The 20,309-nt window shown below is 38.3% G+C and overlaps 1 protein-coding gene and 1 long non-coding RNA gene across 4 annotated transcripts in view; one reads left to right on the top strand and one right to left on the bottom strand.

The window, feature by feature from the left end:
- Nucleotides 1–20,309, top strand: part of TNS3 (tensin 3) — a 251,931-nt gene that overhangs the window by 30,997 nt on the left and 200,625 nt on the right. The window lies entirely within an intron of this gene.
- Nucleotides 95–12,890, bottom strand: LOC141982833 (uncharacterized). Its single transcript, XR_012638230.1, has 3 exons — nucleotides 12,506–12,890; nucleotides 6,184–6,212; nucleotides 95–167 (listed from the first exon to the last, which is right to left on the bottom strand). It is a non-coding gene; the product is annotated as an uncharacterized LOC141982833 (long non-coding RNA).

Consider the following 20,309-nt stretch of genomic DNA (forward strand, 5'->3'; position numbering starts at 1 on the left):
GGACTAATCTATGACATGTTGGGACAATCTGAGTTTGGAGGGCAAAAAGGGAAAAGAAAAAATGCACACCAAGGTGCCACGTGCTTACATGATCCTACGACGTCTTTGTGTGAGGAGCAAATTAATAATCAACACATTCACCCTTTGGGTTTTCATACAGAGAACACCTGTAAAGATCAAAAACATTATTATTATTTTATTATTACTATGATGGTGGTATAAGGATTTTATGTGTATATAATGATACCTTTGCTCAAAAGTGTTGCTTTAGAAATTTTGCTAAGGGCTAAAACTTGGCATATTGTAAAGTACTATTAAGGTTGTAAGAAACTGACATCTGGAAGGAAATTCACATTTAAGGATGACACTCAGAACTTTCCTTTCCCCCCCGCCCCCTCCATTCTTAAGTACATAGCAGGAAAATTTAGACTAAAAACCAGGGTGTTACACCATTCTATGTTATGTTCTGCTTTGATGTTTGTAAGCAAGGATATTATTGAACATATTAAAAGTGCTTCATTATTTAGACAGGTCAACATCAGTGACAGATGAAGTTGCCATTTACTGGTATTAATTTGGTTTAACAATACAGTTCTTAAACTTTAGAATTTTTTTATTATTTCATTGCTGAAGGATTTATGTCATATTAATGCAGTGTTTTCCTGAAGATTATTATTAATGAGAAGTGAATGAAACATCAAATATTTGACTTATTTCCCCTACAGCATGATTCTTAATATGAACTTCCATTTTGCGCTTCTCCTTTGCTGCCCTTTTTTTCTTTTATTTCAGTCTGGTTAGGTTACAGATTAAAATAATTCTGCAAATTGGCCCTGCTAAGACATTTTCACATTTGCAGAGATGTCCTGTAAAATTAATTGCCATAAGGAAATACAAGATGTACTGAACCGCCATTTAGCTAAGGAGGGCTGGGTTAAGTTAGTGCTTGGAGAGTTGACTTTCAGGTATTACAGTAAGTAGTAACAATGATTCAGGAGGTGGCACGTTCCCTTCCGAGTGCTGTGCTGCTGGAGGTGTCATCTTTCAAATGAAAATAGAAAACTGATGTTCTGAATATTCGACATTTTTCAGATTAATAGGGGAAGTTCTCAAAGGCATACATGGTAGTTAGGTGCCCCGCTGTTGTTTGTGCCTTTGGAAATCTCTGCCAGTGTCACATGTTATTCTACAAGAAGTGCAAAGTGTGATTCCTGCTGCTGTTATTTCAAGTGAAATAGAAAAGTACAAAAATCAGTATTAATATAAGTCTGCAACTAAAATATTATAATTGAGCAACTACACTTTGTAACTTCAGAAGTAGTTGGATTTCAGTGGTGGATAAATGGATCCTTGTCTATAGTCTCTGATCCTGCAGATCTTTCTTCCTGAAGACCTCTGTAGGGTTTCATTGACTTCAGTGGGACTCTGCATGAATGTAAGCGTTCACCCGAGAAGATATGATTGCATGATCAGGGTGCATGCCTGGATGCCTGAGTTAAAATATATTATATAATGGTAATTGGCTTCATAAATGATTATCACAGCTGGATATGTAACTCCCTTGGTGCTACCTTAGCTCATATGTTTTGGGAGTACCCCTTTAACAAACTTCTTTTCAATAGAGAAACATACCACAAGATTTAAAACATCAGCAGTTAATCAGCTGTAAATTGCCTGGGAAAAGAGTGAAGGAGGGCAGACCCAGTTGTATTTTTGTTATGATTGAATCTGTTTTGAAGACAATAATGTTTGCGCACCCCAAGGGCCTGATCAAAAGCCCACTGAAGACAATGGAACCTGTGCGAAGTTACTGTTACAAGTGGCTCAAGCTACACAGCATCTTACTGAACCAAATCATCTTTGAAAAAAATTCACTTAAAAAACAACAGCACAAAGCATTCACCAGTAAATTAATGAAAATTGACATTGTGATGTTGTCAGAGAATTTCATTTCCTTAGTGGTATTTTTGGTATCCGAACAGTCAGAATCATCCCTTGAAGTGGAGTAGATGCAGTTGTGCCATACAGTTCACATTTGCTCAGAATGTAACTATCTGAGGAAAGGAGTAAGTGTCCAATCCTGATTCCACTTACATTACCAGCAGTTTTGATATTAGCTTCATTAGAAATAGGATCTGGCTCTATCATTTTACCAAGGGAGAGTAAAGTATACGTGACAGGAAGGCACAGAAAATGCCTTGGTTTGGGAAACTAGACATTTTGGAATGGAATGTCTGGACTAATCTCTTAGATTGGGAGATCTCTCATTGAAGATCCATCTCCCATTGAAGACTTTGTGCAGATCATCAGCTGGTATAAATTGTCATAACTCCATGGAAATCAATGGGGGTGATGACAGTTTACACCAGCTGAGGATCTGTCCCCTCTACCCATTACCCTCCCCTCATAGACCAATGTCACTCTAAGTTGAGTTGCAATTTTTGCATGTTACGAAGTGTTGAATTTATGTGAGGCTTTAGTTTCACTATATCCAATTTAACTCTCAACAAGTTCCACGGTAGCTATAAAGTTATTAATTACACAACATTGAGAACAAAATAACAAATGCAAGTAAGCACTGAAATAAGCTTACTAGAACATAAAGGACCAACTGAAATAAATGACCCTGAAGCTGCAAAAGATGTAAGTGAGCTGTGATTAGATTATCGTAATTTTAGCCTACCACATTCAGGGCATCTTACCTCATTCTAAAATAGATATTGTAACACATGAAATGATACAGAATAAGGCAAGCACATGATGCTGATCCCAGTTCTAAAATGCCTGAGCTGTAAATGCCAAGCTAAAAAAATTCTTCTCTGTTTAATGTAGCAAAGAAAAACAAATGTAGGAGGGAGTTTAATGGTTGTCTGTATATAAAATCTTAAGTGATATATGCATATCTGTCAAGTTACTATTTTCAGGTCAGCTCTGAAGATAGGAGAGGAGGGCATTAATGGAAATTAAGTATCCACAAATTCAGAACAGATGTCAGGAAGCACTTTTTCATACAGAAAGCAGCAAATATGTGGATTGATCTCCCAGACAAGTTTGTTAAGACAAAAAACAGTGTGGTTACTTAGGACTCAAGCAGTTTAATACTATCGTGGGGGGAAATGGAGCACCAAAAAGGACTCTTCCATGACTAGTCAAGTAGCTTGTTTTCAAAAGTCCCATATGTTCCTGAAGTTACCCTTGTTGAAATCTATTATAACCTGTCTGTTTATGAAAAAAAATTCTCTGCTATCTCTCCACAAATAGAACATCTTTCAACTACAGATCTCAAAGTGAACATGGGCATGTGGGAACACTTGAATTTAGACATAATTCAGCTTAATTTGATAGGTCATATTGCTTCAGATCTTAGAGACCCTATGGAGTAAATGGTACACTTCTGATTGTCTCTTTATATGAGTCTGCACGAGTGACTCACAAGGTCTGTGCAGCTTGGCCAACAAAACACATGGAAACAAGAATGCCACTCTGTAGTACTCCTCAGGGACAGCAGTGTACACCAGTCACATAACCAGCAAGATGTGGGACTGGTTTACAAGAAAGAAGGTGGGTCAAGGGAAGATCAATCGACATGGCATGCTCTTGCCCTAGGATGCACGTTTGCACAAAAGTTCATGGTGCATGGGCGTTAGGCAAGAAAAGCTTAAAGCTGCCTCAGGCACCTTTAGCTCATGCAATAGAAGATGTGTCCCATGGAGCTTGTACTATTATTGAGCACATGTGCTGCAGCAGGTGAGATGGCTGCATGACATCTACTTGCATATCACTCTGGACATGCTGATTTTCCTTCTGCTGCCATTATTGTTCATTTGTGCTTTTCCCACTGCTCAGCTGGGTATTTGTGCTTTCCATCAAACTGTTTCTCTTTACCATTTTCCTTACTGCCAAGCAAGGAGGCTCTGGTGAAAATCCTTTGCTGTCTTCGAAAATTTTTGAATGCGGTTCGAGGGATGAGTTGGCTGACAAACAATGGTGGCACCATTGCTGATCAGCCCAGGCACACATAAGTGTCAAGTTACTTATGGCTCATCTCATGTAGCATTTACCATTCAGTTGTGTCTGCAACAGGATGTTTTTAGGGTTAACCACAGCCTCCTAAGTTGCTATTTTAACCTATAGTTTAACACTATTATTTTTTAATGAGAATAGCTCCTGCTATTTATATACTTTTAGGTATTTTCATGAGGGTGGCTTATTTTTTGGGAGGGGGAGAGGAGGGAAAGAATTAGCTCTGTGAAGAAGTATCCACTACTAATATACATATACTGCACATTAAAGCTGGCTCTATCAAAGTCCCTTTATTGTTTACACTCTGAAAGAGAGCCTCGTACTCAGTTCTTTTGCAGAGAACGTATTCTGCTGCTTTTACTGTATACATCCTGTTTAGTTAGGATAATTAGAATCTTGTATTGCCTCAGTCTGTACAGGTTTAACTTGGAAGTGGTTCCAGATGGCTATCTGTTCAGATATATATAGTGAATTAGTTTGCTGCAGATGCAGAAGCTAGACTCCGTAGTGCCCCCAAACTCTATTCTGGGTTATCTTCATTTTCCTCTGTTTCTCTTCAGTGTTGTATTGTAGTGGGATCATTTCTTCTCTCTGGCAGAGATGTAGGAATATTTATCTGTCCCAGTGAGGCCAGGAGCCTTTCACCCAACCCTCCATTCTGGGACACCATTTTCATTTCTCCTCCTTTCTCCCTCACATTCTCACTTGTGCATATATGTGGTACAGAGCTGCAGATACTTGAAAGGCCTCATCTAGGAGCACTGACTAGATAACCTGTACCCTTTGGAGACTGAGAATCTGTTTTCCAACTTCTGTTGTCCTGTAAGTGTTTGGTCCTGATTCACTTAAGCATGTGTTTAAATCTCATTTAAATGAATGGGACTTAAGTACTTGCGTAAAGTTAAGCTAATACTCAAGTGCTCTGCTGAATCTGGGTCTCAGTAGTGTGTACTATGGCCAACTTTCAGGTGAACACCTGAACTCTCTTGGAAAGCCACGCCTATGTCCTTCACTAAAAGCTGGAAGATTTGTGTTTTGACTTAGTCCAAAAGACCTTTTCATTTTTGGTTCTTTGCCAGTTCCACATTATGTTTCAATGACACAAACATTATACGAGTGCAGATGGTTTTATAGCTTCTCAAATACTTTGTAGTAGATTAGTTTATTTTAATTGTACAGAGGTTCAACTGTACGTGCCTTCCCTTTTTTCTCCATGTAGGAAGCCATCTACACATCTCAGTGGAGTGCAGATTAAATCAAAGCTCTGGGATTTGTTATTAACGACCTAAAATCCTTGTTCAGACTAATTTCCTGAGCTGTAGCAAGCCACTTTGCCATAGCCACAGCCAGACCAAACAATGTATTACTTCCAAACCTTTTGGTTTATTTTTCCTTTCCTTTCCAGAAATGTTAAATCTATACTGTGAGTCTACTGACTCCTTCTGAAAAAGGCCATCAAAAAATCATAAAAGGTAAACATTCAGAATCCCACTTGACACACTCTCATTCACTCTTGTCATTTTTGTCAAAGGCTGCATTTTTCTAATAGTTTTTTTTCAGGGTTATTTATTTCGGAAAACATCATTCTTCCTTTGACCCTTCCTTCCCTTTTTCACTGTTTATGCTGGTGACTAAAGGGAATTGGAAGAAGGCCTTGTTTTCTGCCCCTGATCCCTAGGGACCTTATGTTCTGTTTTCACTTGATAAACCCTTTAATGACCCAGGAAAGATATAGGGGTTTTTTGTTTGTTGGGGGGTGGGGAGGCTTGAGAGAGAGAGAGAGAAATTAATGGAAATGGAAATAGACAAACAGAAAATAATATGTAGCATGAATTAAAATAAAACCATCACAAACAACATGATGCAGGGAAAAGAAAGCAGTACAAATAGTAAAATAAACAAAGATTTCTGGTTGGATATTACACCCTCCTGTACCCGAGAATAGCAATCCAAAAACTCGCCTTCCCCCTTCCCCCCCAAAAAAAGACAGAGAAAAGAAAAATGATGGAAGACATGCAGTTAGGTTGTCAACCAAAACATGTAATAACCATGAACTGGTTAGGTCAGCAGCAGTGTTCATAAAATGTGATAATAGTCCGAATGGCAGATATGTAGCAGTGGGCCCTGAGTAGTTGCCCACACCAAGCGCTGTGTACTCACATATGCACATGCAGCCTTGAACAGGAACACTGAGTCCAGGGAGCAGGAACCAGGAAACAAAACAGGAACAGGGAGGAGGAAGACAACACACACACCGGTCATGATGTTGTGTTGGGTCTGCTATTGTAAATTCAAATTGCTTTACTATTGCAAATAAAGAATTGCACAAGATAAAGCTAGAAGAATATGAATGGGATTTTTCTAAAGAGTCTGAGTGATTTAGGAGTACAAATCCCATTGATTGTCATTGACTTTCAAAGGGACTTGTGATCCTAAATCACTTAGGTAGGGGGGCTTGTGATAGTTATTGCCTGGCATTTTTTGGAGCCAGATGGAAAGACCCTGCTTTGCTGCTTGTGCAGGAAAGAGGTGGCTCCTGATTCTCTCTTTTCCCCTACCATCCTTGTCAGAGCACCTGAGCAAAACAGAGCAGAATTTATCCCTTAGATTATCTTCATGAAATTACATAAAAATAGCAAAGTAACCTTAAATATAATAGTTCCTAGAAAGTGGCTGGTAGATCATCTCTCCCTCTCTCTCTCTCTCTGTAGTGTATTTATGCACATACACAAACAGTGGAACTCTCTTATAGTGAAGTCATTTTTTCATAATGACTTCTCTCTAAACAAAAGTTTGCTATAATGCACTATAATTCACTGTACCCACCATAGCCACTATAATTCTTGGAAAGAGTTTGAATCGTCAATTTATCTTAACCATAAACAATTAACTGTCAGCATGTTCCACAGCATAATTTGCACAGACTAGGTAACTATCAAGAATACACTGGCTTCTTACTGTTCTAATATTAACATTAGTTTTATTTAACTTGTGGTTGTTGGTGTATTTGCAGGTCTTTTCTCCCAACTAAAAAAAAAGTATAAATAGAAATATGTTGTATACAAGTATCATACTTTTTGTCCTCTTTTGCCTTCAGAAATATGAATCTGTATTTCTTTTCCTTCATACCATTAAGCCTCTTGTTTCAAGCCACCGTTTGGATTAAATCCTGCTCTCAGATGTACGTTTGGCTCCCATTGACTTCAATAGAACCTTTGTGTATGCAATTATCTTCTCCTGATAGACTTTGTCCTTTATCTCTGCTCTGTGCTTATAGTTGTTTTGCATTTTCATGAATTTCTGCAAACTGAAAGTAGCCCGTTTTCAGCTCTATCGGACGCTATCTATCCCAGGTAACATATTACCTAGCTATGGTATATTATATATCCTAGGAGACTATAATACTTATTTGTTCATTGGTGAAGCACACAAAGGAGCACCTCTCTAGCCTTCAATTATTGTTGTGATGAAGGGTTCTTTTACTTTGGCGATATTGAAGAGGATTGGAAAAATAAATCAAGCTGAATCCATCTCTTGTTAGTATACAAGGTTACCTGAGGAAGGAAAAGTTTAGGGAAAAAGTTCTTAACAGTAGGTACAATGGAGCTGTGGACTAGACTGCCAAAAGAGAGGTGGCTGAGGCACCTTACACTTCAGATACTCAAGAAGAGATAAGATCAGATCTAATGGGATCATGGCCTGGGTTTCAGAGATGATCCTAAATTCACTGGCTAGATGGATACCGTTGGAAGATTATATTAGTTTTGTCTATGTTCAGATTGTTTTAGGTGACCTGGGAAACCACATCCGTTTTGCTTGCATTTATCACATGTAATCTTCTGGAATTGTATGCTTGTAAGCCGTGGCAGAATTTGGCCCAGTATGTTCCTATGGGCACTACGTTATTTGGAAATGGAAATAAGTATGGTGTCTTGAATGACACTGTGTCAATAAGTTTTGACTTTTTAATAGTGAATGCAGGGTATGTTTTCCCTTTTTATCTGTGTACTGCTCCTGTCAATGTGAATGGCAGTCATAGTATGTATGTGGGCAAAGGAGAGGATAGTTTTTTCTTGGATGTTTAAACAAGTATAAAAGCAGGATAGAAACTGGTATAGAAGCTTTTATGCTCAAATGACACCATATGTTGCTTCTCAGAAAGAAGACCACTACTCTAATGACAATAGAGTCAGATGCCAGTTTTAACTAAAAGCTTTCTAACTTTGTTTCACATTTATATTTAGTAGCATTTCACCATTGAGACTTCTTCCCGCGTCAAATTTCAGGCAATGGTGCTGAGCACAATAAAGATGTTTCTTTTCTGGAAGAGACATTTTAAAACCTCAGTAACTGGAACCTGAAGATTCAAACTAGACACTCCTGCTTTCAATATACCCTGACAGGGTTTGAACAGTCATTAATTTATTATTGTTTTAAAATAACTTTTCTTTAAGAGCTGGTTACACTGAAAGTCAATTTGGTTTAGCCTCACCTGAAACGTAAAGATGGTCAGTGTTTACATGTACTCCTGTACGCTATTGTTATAAGGTCAGATTAAAGCGATTAACAGGAGAATTGTGTGAAACATGGAGGTTTTGCTTCTCACAGATTTGTGTGACGTTTTCCTTTGTTTTCAATACTCTCATGGGTTCAGCCCCTTTTTTCGCCTATGCTACAGTTTTTAGGTTTGGGATTAGAATATGAATCCAAGACTCAGATGAAGGTTTGCCCAAAACTGTTAAGTGAAAGCCACATGAAACTCTGACTTTTGAATGGTCTCAACAGGAATCCATCAACCAGAACAAATTCAATGGGGTTTGCAAACTTTAAGAGCTTTTACCCTGTGGTTTAGAGTTTATTACCAAATATAAAACCAGGTTAGTATTGCATGGTTTTGGGATTGAGCGAGAAATTATGCTTATTTCCTATCATCCTCAAAGGATTACAAAATTTTACTCCATTTGAAAATGGCCTTTGGATTTTGCAGGGCTGCCCACAGAAGTGATTCTGCAAGGCAATATTAGATTCTACTGTCTGCAAAATGTTTTGTCCTCCATTAGATTTAATGTCATTCTAATGAACTGTTCCGACTGAACACAAACTGTCCGGAATAGAGTGACATAATGATTTGAAATTGCTTTCTATGGGCATAAAGACGGCATTGTTAAATGAGCAGATATGCCATGCTGGGGTTGTACATTGGATGGTTGGTTGCTGTACTTTCCTCAGACTGAAAAAAACATTTTAAAGCGGATTATTTTTGTTAAATCAAAAATAATTTTTAATCTTACTTTTTAAGACAGTAGATGGCTGTTTTGTGTAAAGGCCCAACTGGTAATTGTACAATTTCTAGGCTTTTTATCAGCAAAATGACACCACCTTGCTAAATCCCATAGCTGGGGAGTAAAAAGTCTTAACTGCATAGTTTTTTTCTTCCTGTAAATTCAAGTGTACAGATTACTTTTCTCCAACATGAAGGATCTGCCGTCAACAGCTACACGTTTTCTCTTTCTGAAAACTGCTTTGTTTTTGGTGAATTTGAGGATTGTTGAATTAAGTGATTGTTCCAGGCAACAAACACATTGACCCTGCTGTTTTCTGCCCTACACTAATGCACTCTGTATAGACATGGGAGACCTAACGCAGGCTTCCCTCATGAAACAGAAATCCTTTATCACAAGGAAAAAGAGAATTTCTCAACCTTGTAAAGGGCATCACGTGGGATCAAAGAAGGCAGGAATGATGCGTTTCACACTGTTGTTGCCTGGAACAATCACTTAGGGCATGTCATAAGCCATGTCACATTTGAATCCTGGTTTCTAGAGATGCATAGCTTGGCGCTCTCTGCCACCCACTCTCTTTGCTATTTTTTTTTAAAAAGCGGCTTGCTCTTACTGTACCCTTATACTCACAGCTTTACTCTTGAGTTTTTATTACCATTGTTGAGGCCAAAGAGAGAACCTCAGCTTCTTGAAGAACAATGGTGACGGTAATTGGGCAATTGCCCTTGTAAAAAAAATCCTATAGTTATCTACAGCAATAGACCCTATCGTATGGTAAGTTGTAGCATTTGGAGTTGGACCATTACTGTGTTATATTGTAGACTTTTTTTTTTTAATGAAGGTGAACATAACAAGCTACTAGGGGACTCCAGCACAACTTGGACACTACTCTGGATAAGGCAGGAGGCTGAGGGACTTGAAATTCTCAAACAGTCCAAGTAACTTCCAGAATTATATTGTGTGGGAATGTCTTACCACTTTTCATGGAAGGGAATCAAAGCAGTGCTCTAAAGAAAACATGAATAATGGCATTGTTGGGAAGTACTGGCAGACAAAGAATACTGCACATGTGTGAAGCTATAAATACACATCCAGTGATTTCAGTAAACACCATGAGAGTTCAGCTTGTATGATTTGCATTATCAGAAGCCTGAGCTGTACATTTCGCCTTATCTGTGTTTACTTGTACTCTTTTATATTATAACACAGGATTTTAATAATTTTATATACTTTTTACTGTTTTTTTCTAAAGGGCTGCTTCCCTGATCCTCCCATAGTGTTTTAAGTGTTGCACAAAAATGTAAAAATATAGTACAGTTAAAACATGTGAATACAGTGAAAACAAAAAATATTTATGGAGAAAACCATTTAAAAAACAAACATATCCATAACCCTCTGTCCCAAACCCTCCTATGTCTCTTTTGTCACATTCACATTCTTTTGAAAAGCTTGAGGAGTTAAAAACTGACACATTTAAACATATAAAACTTAATGCTAAGACTTTCATGGGAACTCTCATTGTTGGATGCTGAGATTATGACACTGGAAATGACCGACAAACTTCTGCCCTTTTTATACTACAATCCTGATGTCACGCCATTTTTCAGCCATATTACCTTGGGCTGTGAACTCCTAAAATTTTCATAAAATGAGCAACTCCTGAATCAGGATCCTCCATGGTGTTGGTAACTTAGTACACGACATGCTTCCTTCTGAGCCCACTAGTGCTGCAGCATGAGGTTAAGGGCACCATGCTGTGGGAGATCATTGTGATGAGATGTAAAACATGAGAAATGGGGCCTGAGTGCATATAGTCATTAGTCCTCCCATAGCGTTCTTCTCAAGAGAAGCAGTGTTAGCACTGGTGTCCATACTCATTGCCTATGAACAACTATTTTTATTTCCCTCCAATGCCTGGTTCAGTTTCAACTGAATAATTATTCTTTGCTTCCTTTCTTAAACTGATATGCAGCACTGTTAATCAGCTATTGCATTCTACCCCAGAGATGGCTGCATTTCAATGATGCGTGATTTTAGTCCTCAATCTTGCAAGCTGGTCTGCGCTAAGAGCTACTGATGACAATGGGACCACCCAGAGAAATAAAAAGTTCTGTAAAAATATAAGGCTTTATGGTGTATTTTACTGGATATGGTATTTTTAATGACACTGAAATTTTCATTTACTTTGGTTAGGGACATTAACACAGGTACTGTGTACATAACATTACATCTCAACAAAAAGGACAAGTCAGAGATCTATAGAGTCCCTTATGCAGATGCTGTATTGTAATAGGAAGATTGTAATAATATCTAGTTTTTATGGCAGGAATAAAATAATAAATAAAGGTAAAAAGACTCATAGCTCAATGTAAGTCTGAACTTTTAACTGATGACCTGCAGCAGAGGATGAAAGCTGTCTCTGTAAATACCATTTAGAGTTTGCTTAAACACATATTTCTTTTCTAATGTCATTTTCCTCTCGTCTGGAATGATCAATTCTGTCATATATCAGATTTTGTTATTTAAACCACTGCTTCATAACAGGTGGACCCAAGACAGTTCTAAGTTCATCCTCAGTAAAACATGTACATAGTTACATTGAAGTCAGTGGGACCTCTTGCCTTGTTTAAAGTGTGACATGCATTTAAGTACGTTGCTGAATCAGGGCTTCTCACTCTATGCCATTTTGTGTTACACTGTTGGCAGAAATCCTACAGTGGTAATTTTCGGAGAGTAAAATAGTTTAACCATGTAAATGATACTGAATGCACTGTATAGGTAGGGGCAAACGCAGTTCCAGTGTTGTCCAACCTACTTGGTATATCAACCGTTTGGAATAAAAGAATCATAGAAATGTAGGGTTGCATGGGACCTCAAGAGGTCATCAAGTCCAACCCTCTGCACTGAGGCAGGATCAAACAAACCTAGAAGAATGCTGACATTCTAGGGCAACACGGTGACTGTAACAGAGCCCAGCAAAAGTGATTAATTTAGAAATGATACCAACAATATTATTCAGTGAGTCCTTCAGTCCTTGTGCTCGACATTACTTTTCTGTATCCCCCATTCCTCCCTTAAAGCTTGCATTTGAAACAGAGTCATCTGACTATAATGAGAATTAAAATGTGCCCCAATTTTCTGAGGTAAATATTGATCCAAGGTAAAAGTGTAGGACCAGCGTCACTGGGTGCTCTACTCACCGCTAAGGGTGCCTCCATCTGGCCGCATCTAGGGATTAGGTATGCCAGTCTGATGACCCTCCTGCAGTTGTTCACTCCGTCACTCTCCCCATCTCGCTTGCTTGTGACTCAACTGCTCCCGCTTCATGGCTTGAACCTCCGGCCCCGCTTCATGGCTTGATCCTCCGGCCAGGTTACAGTAGTCTTTCCCTTCTGAGGTATCAAAGTCTCTCAGGACTCACTGTCTCAGGCAGTCATTCCTTTCACTGCCCCTTAACGGTGCCAATGCCCAGTGACTGGTAGTGGAACCCCGGCCTGCCCTCTACACTGGGTTCCAGCCCAAGGACGCTACAACAATTGGGCAAGGTTTGCACAGCCCCAAACCTTGCTACTGTATCCCTGGGCCACTTCCTACCTTACCTTCTCTCACTCTGAGAGTGACTATAGCTTCTCTCTCTGCAGCCTCCTTCTCCTCTCAGCTACTGGGCTTTATACAGGCCCCTCCTGTTCCTATCCAACTCATCTTCCTCTTTAATTAATCCTCATTGCTCTGTGGCTCCTCCTCCAGGGGCAGCTTATACAGTTAATTGGCCAACCTAGCCACTTAACTCCTTTGGGCCTTGTGTTGGGTGGACACCCCCTCACAGCCAATATGCACGTAAAGGAGTTCTCCATGCACATATTGTTGTTGTTTGTATTACAAAAGCCCTTAGAGGCCAGTATCACGCTTGGGGCCCCATGGTGCTAAGTGCTATGTGAACACATACTGAGACACAGTTCGTGCCCCCAGAGTTTATAATCTGAGAGACAGAGTGGAAGGGGGAACAGAGCCACTGAGAGGTGAAGGGACAAACAACAGGTCGGTGGCAGAGTTGTGAGTAGAACTAAGGTCTCCTTAATCTCAAATCAATGTTCTATCCGTCAGACCATGCTGTCTTCCCTTCCCTATGTGAAATGGGGGAGGCTCAGTTACCTTCTTGGCACTAACCCCTCACTTGGGTTTGATGGAGACTCTCTGTGAGGTCCAACGTGGGAAGGGCCGGTGGATGCATATTATCTCTCCACCATCTGTGTAGGCCTTACCTGGAAAGGAACTATATCCTTAAGCTGTGTTGTATTCCTTTTTCTGCATAACCCAAGGAGTGGCTCCTGGGCAGCCACTGCTGGAACTATGTCACCAAGCCTGGATGTGGGGCAGGCTGCATCTTTTTCTGAATGGGGTAAATCCTGTTCCCTGATTGAGTAGTGGGGGAAAATTCCACAAGGAGATCCTCACAGGGATTTTTCTCCGCAGACCATCCCATCTTCTTAGATTTCTACTCTGGAGGAAACAGTTTGGCACAGAAGCTTTTAAAGGTAAATCTTTCCATATAGTAAACAGACTGTATCATCAAAGGCACAAAACTTTCTATTTACTGTCATTCTCTTCACATTAAAAATATAGGAATGGGGAAGCGAGAATGTGGAAGTGTGGAGTTGGATGATATAAGTAAAAATAAAACAAAATTTCATCTCTGAAAGTGTTTTGTAAATTGGAAGCACCAGGTTGTAGATCTGATGGTGAACAGACTACATCTGGTGTATATTATGAGGAAGGGTGATTTAACAGATTATTTATGTGGCTAATTTAACCCCCACTTGCTTTAAAGTATTTCTATACCATGCCAATGGAAGAGACTTAAATGATAGCACCCCTTTGGTGTTGTCCGTGGGGACTGAACCCAGGATTTCTGGGTCTTAATGTATGTATCTCTATACTGCCTAATGTAAAGAACTGAAGATCGATAGCTCATAGGTTGCAGCAGACTCATATGTATGGTATTTAGAGCTAGCCACTAGAGTGGGGGGAAAGCAACCCTGTGTAAGGTAGGGTTACAACTGCAAAATAATGATGAATGTACTTGGAAGCCAAGCATAAGACTGCTGTCAACAAGGGGAGTACCGCATACCTGCCTATGATGGGAAATTGAAAAGCATGGCATTTTCCCTTTGGCTGGAGTTCTCCTATCTCCTCTCTGGTTTCCCTCTCCCATTAAAAGTACAATTAATCATTTTATATTTTTAACATATCAAATCAGGAAAATAATCTGTTGCTGATTTTAAGTGAGTTATGAGACAAGTGAGGGTCCAGGTTCCAAAAACTATTTTCTCTGCAGTCTATCGTGGTAGGACTGATCTCTATTCCTCCTCAAATCCTTTTGATGCCTCCTTCATAGTTGTGCCCACTACAGCAATGGCAGTTGTGGCACTGATGTCCCCCACCGATGTTGTAGCAACAAAAGTACTGAGATTTTGGAAGCAGACCTGAGAGCCTGGGAAATTTCCCCAAAGTCTGAGTGTCAGGCTAAAGTCCTGAGATAAGACAGGTCTGGTGTACATCTGGTTTGTTTTCTCTCAAAAAAAAATCAGTGTGTACTCATATTTTATTCCCTTGAGGGAGGAAAACTTCCATGGAAACATTTCCCTCCTTCTTTCCAGAGCCCCTTCTGGTAGTGTGTAAGATCTGTTTGACTTCGAAAAATGAAGCATGTTTTCTCATGGGGATTATACCAAAATAAATAGGTCTGTAATCCTAAAAGGATAACAGAGTTCACTGTGGAATGTGTACCTAATTAAGCTTTAAGAGGTCAGACCTGATACAAAGGAAGCAGAAGTGGAGGCTCTCAATAAAAGTAAATACAATTGACAAAAAAATTGATTTGTTTTTTTGTTTTCACTCTTTTGAAGAAAAAAATCCAACAAAACCCAAGATATTCTGAATAAAAAATTGCATTTATATAACAGGTTTTGTCCAAGCATCTCAAACTTTACAAATCTTGCATTAGTTAAGCCTCGCAAAGCCCTTTTTGGGTGTAATAGTAGCATACCCCTCGCTCAGATGGGCAAACTAAATTACAGATAGGATTAGTCTCTTGCCCAAGGTCACCCGGGTTAGTGGGAGAGGCGGGAAAAATAATAAAAATATATTAAAAAGTCACTGGCTTTAATCACTGTATGCTATCCCAAGACTCCATTTTAGGTTCTTGTAAGTATTTCTTTGCCTCTGGACTCTTTCGGGGCATAGCCAATTATCTGAGTTCGAGAGCTAGCTGATATAGAAAATGCTGATCTGTCATTACCTGTCTCTGATTAACTGGAGAGCTCCTCCATTACTGCATCCAGGAACCCCTATAGGTTTTGGTAGCTCTGAAGAGTTCCTTCTGTTTTGTTCTTTACAAATGCCCCATACGGAGCTAGGTACCAAATGTCTCCCCCTGTGCATGCCCTTTGAGAGAATTGTAGGTGGGCTTTGATTTATGTAACAGGGAACTTTTTTTCTTTCCTTTTGCAATCTGACATGTTCACAGTTTTCTTTTGGGGGGTTTCTCAATATAGGTCACGTGTGTGACCTTGCCAAATCAAACAAGACACTGTGGAGAGAAAAGCCAAGCTTCCAGGTGGCAGAGAAATGTGAACAATACTTTTTTTATTTCTTAGAATAGCCACATTCCAGGTTCTTAGTGAGGATCTCTTTTCCAGCAGTTCCAGTGATTTCATATTAAACAACTCTTTCTATTGCCTTATGGATGTTTTGTGTACAGGAGTTTATGTGTATTTAAAGGCACTGAAGTATAAAATGTCTTCTGAAGGAATGTAACTTTCCTTTTAAGGTGCTAACATAGGGCCCTGCTCTGTAATCCCAAATGAGGCAACAAGGAGTTTTGCTTCTGTCAGGAATGTAGGAACAGGCTCCTGGCTTAGACATCATAATGCTCAGTGCCTGTATGTGGCAGTGCTTTCTACTTTCAAAGAGTTCTGCAAACATTAACTAATCCTTCATGACACCTCTCTGAGGTAGGTAAGCATAGTATTATCCTCATTTTATCAGACAGAAAACTCTGAAGCAGAGAATTTAATAAAGCCACAGAAAAAGTCTCTGTCAGAGCAGGGTTTAGAACTCAAGATTTTCAGGCTGTATTTCCTCATTCTTTCCCTTAGCAAATTTACTATAGAATTAGGCATCAGAAAATGCAATGTATGAGACTGCATTTATTTGAAGGCCATTCTAATATGTTTTGAAGGAGCTGTAAAATGAATAAATAAGTAAACCTTTGCTGGTTTTTAGAGACACAGTCATGAACCCAGACATGTTAAATCTGTTTTAACCTAATTTTAATTTTGTAAAATTCACTGAATTTCTTTTATTATCTTGAGAATTTAGTATGCTTTAAAATTTCCATACACTAATTTGGTTTGGAAAATTCCATTTAAAAATTATAATTTGCTGAGGAGAATTTTCATAGGAAGTGACAAATAGCCAAAGTGACCATAGGTCCAGATGGTACTGAGACAGGCTTTTTTTGCATGTGATCTCCAAGTAATTCCTTTGGGGACTTCTGAAATGTCTCAATATTTCTTTATTTCATCAGTCAAAATGTTTGGGTTTATACAGGTGTGTGTGTCAATTAATCGCAGTTAACTTATGCGATGAACTCAAAAAAATTAATTGTGATTTTAAAAATGAATTGTGATTAATCATACTGTTAAACAATAGAATACCAACTGAAATTTATTAAATGTTTTGAATGTTTTTCTACATTTTCAAATATATTGATTTTTATTACAACACAGAATACAAAGTGCACAGTGATCACTTTATATTATTATTTTTATTACAAATATTTGCACTGTAAAAATTATGAACAAAAGAAATAGTATTTTTCAGTTCACCTCATATAAGTACCATAGTGCAATCTCTTTATCGTGAAAGTTTAACTAACAAATGTAGATTTTTTTTGTTACATAACTGCACTCAAAAACAAAACAACATTAAACTTTCGATCCTACAAGTCCACTAAGTCCTACTTCTTGTTCAGCCAATTGCTAAGACAAACAGGTTTGTTTACATTTACAGGAGATAATGCTGCCTGCTTCTTATTTACAATGTCACCTCAAAGTGAGAACAGGCGTTTGCATGGCACTTTTGTAGTCGGTGTTGCAAGGTATTTATGTGCCAGACATGCTAAACATTTATATTCCCCTTCAAGTTTCAGCCAGACATGCTTTCATGCTGATGACGCTCATTAAAAACATGATGCATTAATTAAATTTGTGACTGACCTCCTTGGGGGAGAACTGTATGTCTCCTGTTCTGTTTTACCTGCATTCTGCCATATATTTCATGTTATAGGCAGTCTCGGAAGATGACCTTGCACATATTCATTTTAAGAACATTTCCACACCAGATTTGACAAAATGTAAAGAAGGTACTATGTGAGATTTCTAAAAATAGCTACAGCAGTCGATCCAAGGTTTAAGAATCTGAAGCACCATCCAAACTCTGAGCGGAATGAGGTGTGGAGCATGCTTTCAGAAGTCTTAACAGAGCAACACTCTGATGCGAAAACTACAGAACCCAAACCACCAAAAAACAAAATCAACATTCTGCTGGTGGCATCTGACTCAGACGATGAAAATGAACATGCATCGGTCCGCTCTGCTTTGGATCATTATTGAGCAGAACCCATCATCAGCGTGGACGCATGTCCACTGGAATGGTGGTTGAAGCATGAAGGGACATATGAATTTTTACCTCATCTGGCACGTAAATATCTTGCAACCCCGGCTACAACAGTGCCATGTGAACCCCTGTTCTCACTTTCAGGTAACATTGTAAATAAGAAGCAGGCAGCATTACCTTCTGCAAATTGTAACCAAACTTGTTTGAGCAATTGGCTGAAGTAGGACTGAGGCTCTAAAGTTTTACATTGTTTTATTTTTGAATGCAGTTATTTTTTGTACACAATTCTACATTTGTAAGTTCAACTTTAAAGATAAAGAGATTGCACTACAGTACTTGTATTAGGTGAATTGAAAAATACTATTTCTTTTGCTTTTTACAGTGCGAATATTTGTAATAAAAATAAATACAAAGCGAGCACTGTACATTATGTATTGTCTTGTAATTGAAATCAATATATTTGAAAATGTAGAAAGCATCAAAAATATTTAAATAAATGGTATTCTATTGCTTAACAGTGCGATTAAGTGTGATTAATTTTTTTAATCCCGTGATTAATCGTGATTGATTTTTTTAATTGATTGGCAGCCCTAATATATATATATAATAAACTAGAAATTGTTCAGCATTGCTGTACTGACTAGCATTTGCTGTGTGTACCAGGAATAAACAGTCCAGTAGAATGAGTGTTAAGTGTGAAGTATTTGAAGGGAAAAATTGAATGTGTGTAGAATAGCTCTGATAGTATCTTTTATCCATTGTTTCAGAGTAGCAGCCGTGTTAGTCTGTATTCGCAAAAAGGGGGGGGGAACCTTATAGCACTTGTTCAGTGTTTCCTGGTAAACTCATTTAGAACACTAAGCTACTGAAAAAAACCCTCCATTCTGAGAAATATGGATGTCTTTGAGTTAGAAGTTGGTGGTAGTACACATTTATTACAAGGTGTACTTTTGTTTTTTTATGCTTATTTAGAGATCCTAAAAATGGTACCACAAAATATCCTGGTTTTGAAAATGTAAATGACAAACAGCAGTATTTTAGCAGACGATACCATTATTTTCAGACACTGAAGTGAAATCAAACAGCCTTTTGGTCATTTTATCAAAGTGCTTTTTTCAAGGAATGTGAGTCAATAATAAACTCCAAGCAAAGAAAGTTAATGTGTATCTGGAGCGGTTAATAGATAAATAAATAAAGGTTTTTAAACAATTCCATTAACTCTCACCAAATCTAGTCTTTGTTTGCTGTCATTTTAGCAAAAAGTCAGCAGGCTCTTCTTACATCACTGTAATTCTGTAAGCTTTGCTAGACATAGCATTATCAGTGCCCTATATTTTTCATTACTTTCACTCTGCCTACCATCCTTTAAAAACAATTAATAATGTACTGAAAAATACTGCCTCTTAGCAGATCAAAGTGCTTTATTTGAATAAGAAATTTTGTCTATATTGTGCATAGACTTTTATACACAATGTTGCAGTCATATCCCACATCTACTGTAAAAATTTTATAGCTTATATCTATAATTTACTTGGGGGTTAGTTGTTGTTCAGAGTGAATGCTACAATATAACTAAACAAATAAGGTGTACAGCTTTTCAAGGAGAGCATTGAATGGTATTGGAGGTTGAAGCTTTGAAATCTAGCTCTGGAGCTGTCTGGCTCACTCTTTGTAGAGGGCTGTTTCTCTTAGAAGGCTTGACTAGTTGTAGAAGGAGGCTCAGCCACAATTTTTAAAAAGATCAAAATAGAGTACGGGGGGATGGTGCACTGTATAAAAGGTAATGGTAGAATGTAAACATTGGATGTCCAAGCAAGTGATGCTGTAATATGACAGAGGGGGCACTATGGTACAGCTTTAAAGCAAGTGGTAATGTATTTTTTCCTTTGTGTGTGCACAGTTAGAAAGCCAACAAATAACATGTTATCAGCTTTTTGAAGTTAATATATTTGTCATCTCAGGTGATGGCTGGTTACTGATTGCACACTGTTGCATGGCACTGAGATAAAGAAACACTACCCAAGGTTTCTCAGAAAATGTAAATAATTACTGGAGTCAGAATTTGTTGTTAAATTAATTCTTTGTTAAATATATTGTCGGCATCAATGCAAGACTTCTCAAAAGTAAGATTGTGGCTCAGGACGACATTATTTCTCAGGAAAGCACTTAAATGTGTGCTTAACTTTAAGCACATGCTTAAATTCCATTGAAGTCAATGATATTTAAGTCAGTAAATTAAAGTTGTTAAACTTTTCCTTAATTTTGGGGCCTTTTGTGTCCACAATATATGTGTACTTGCACAAGCAGAGAATTGTGCCTACAAAC

Source organism: Natator depressus, chromosome 2 (genome assembly GCF_965152275.1).
Source record: "Natator depressus isolate rNatDep1 chromosome 2, rNatDep2.hap1, whole genome shotgun sequence".
Lineage (NCBI taxonomy): Eukaryota > Metazoa > Chordata > Testudines > Cheloniidae > Natator > Natator depressus.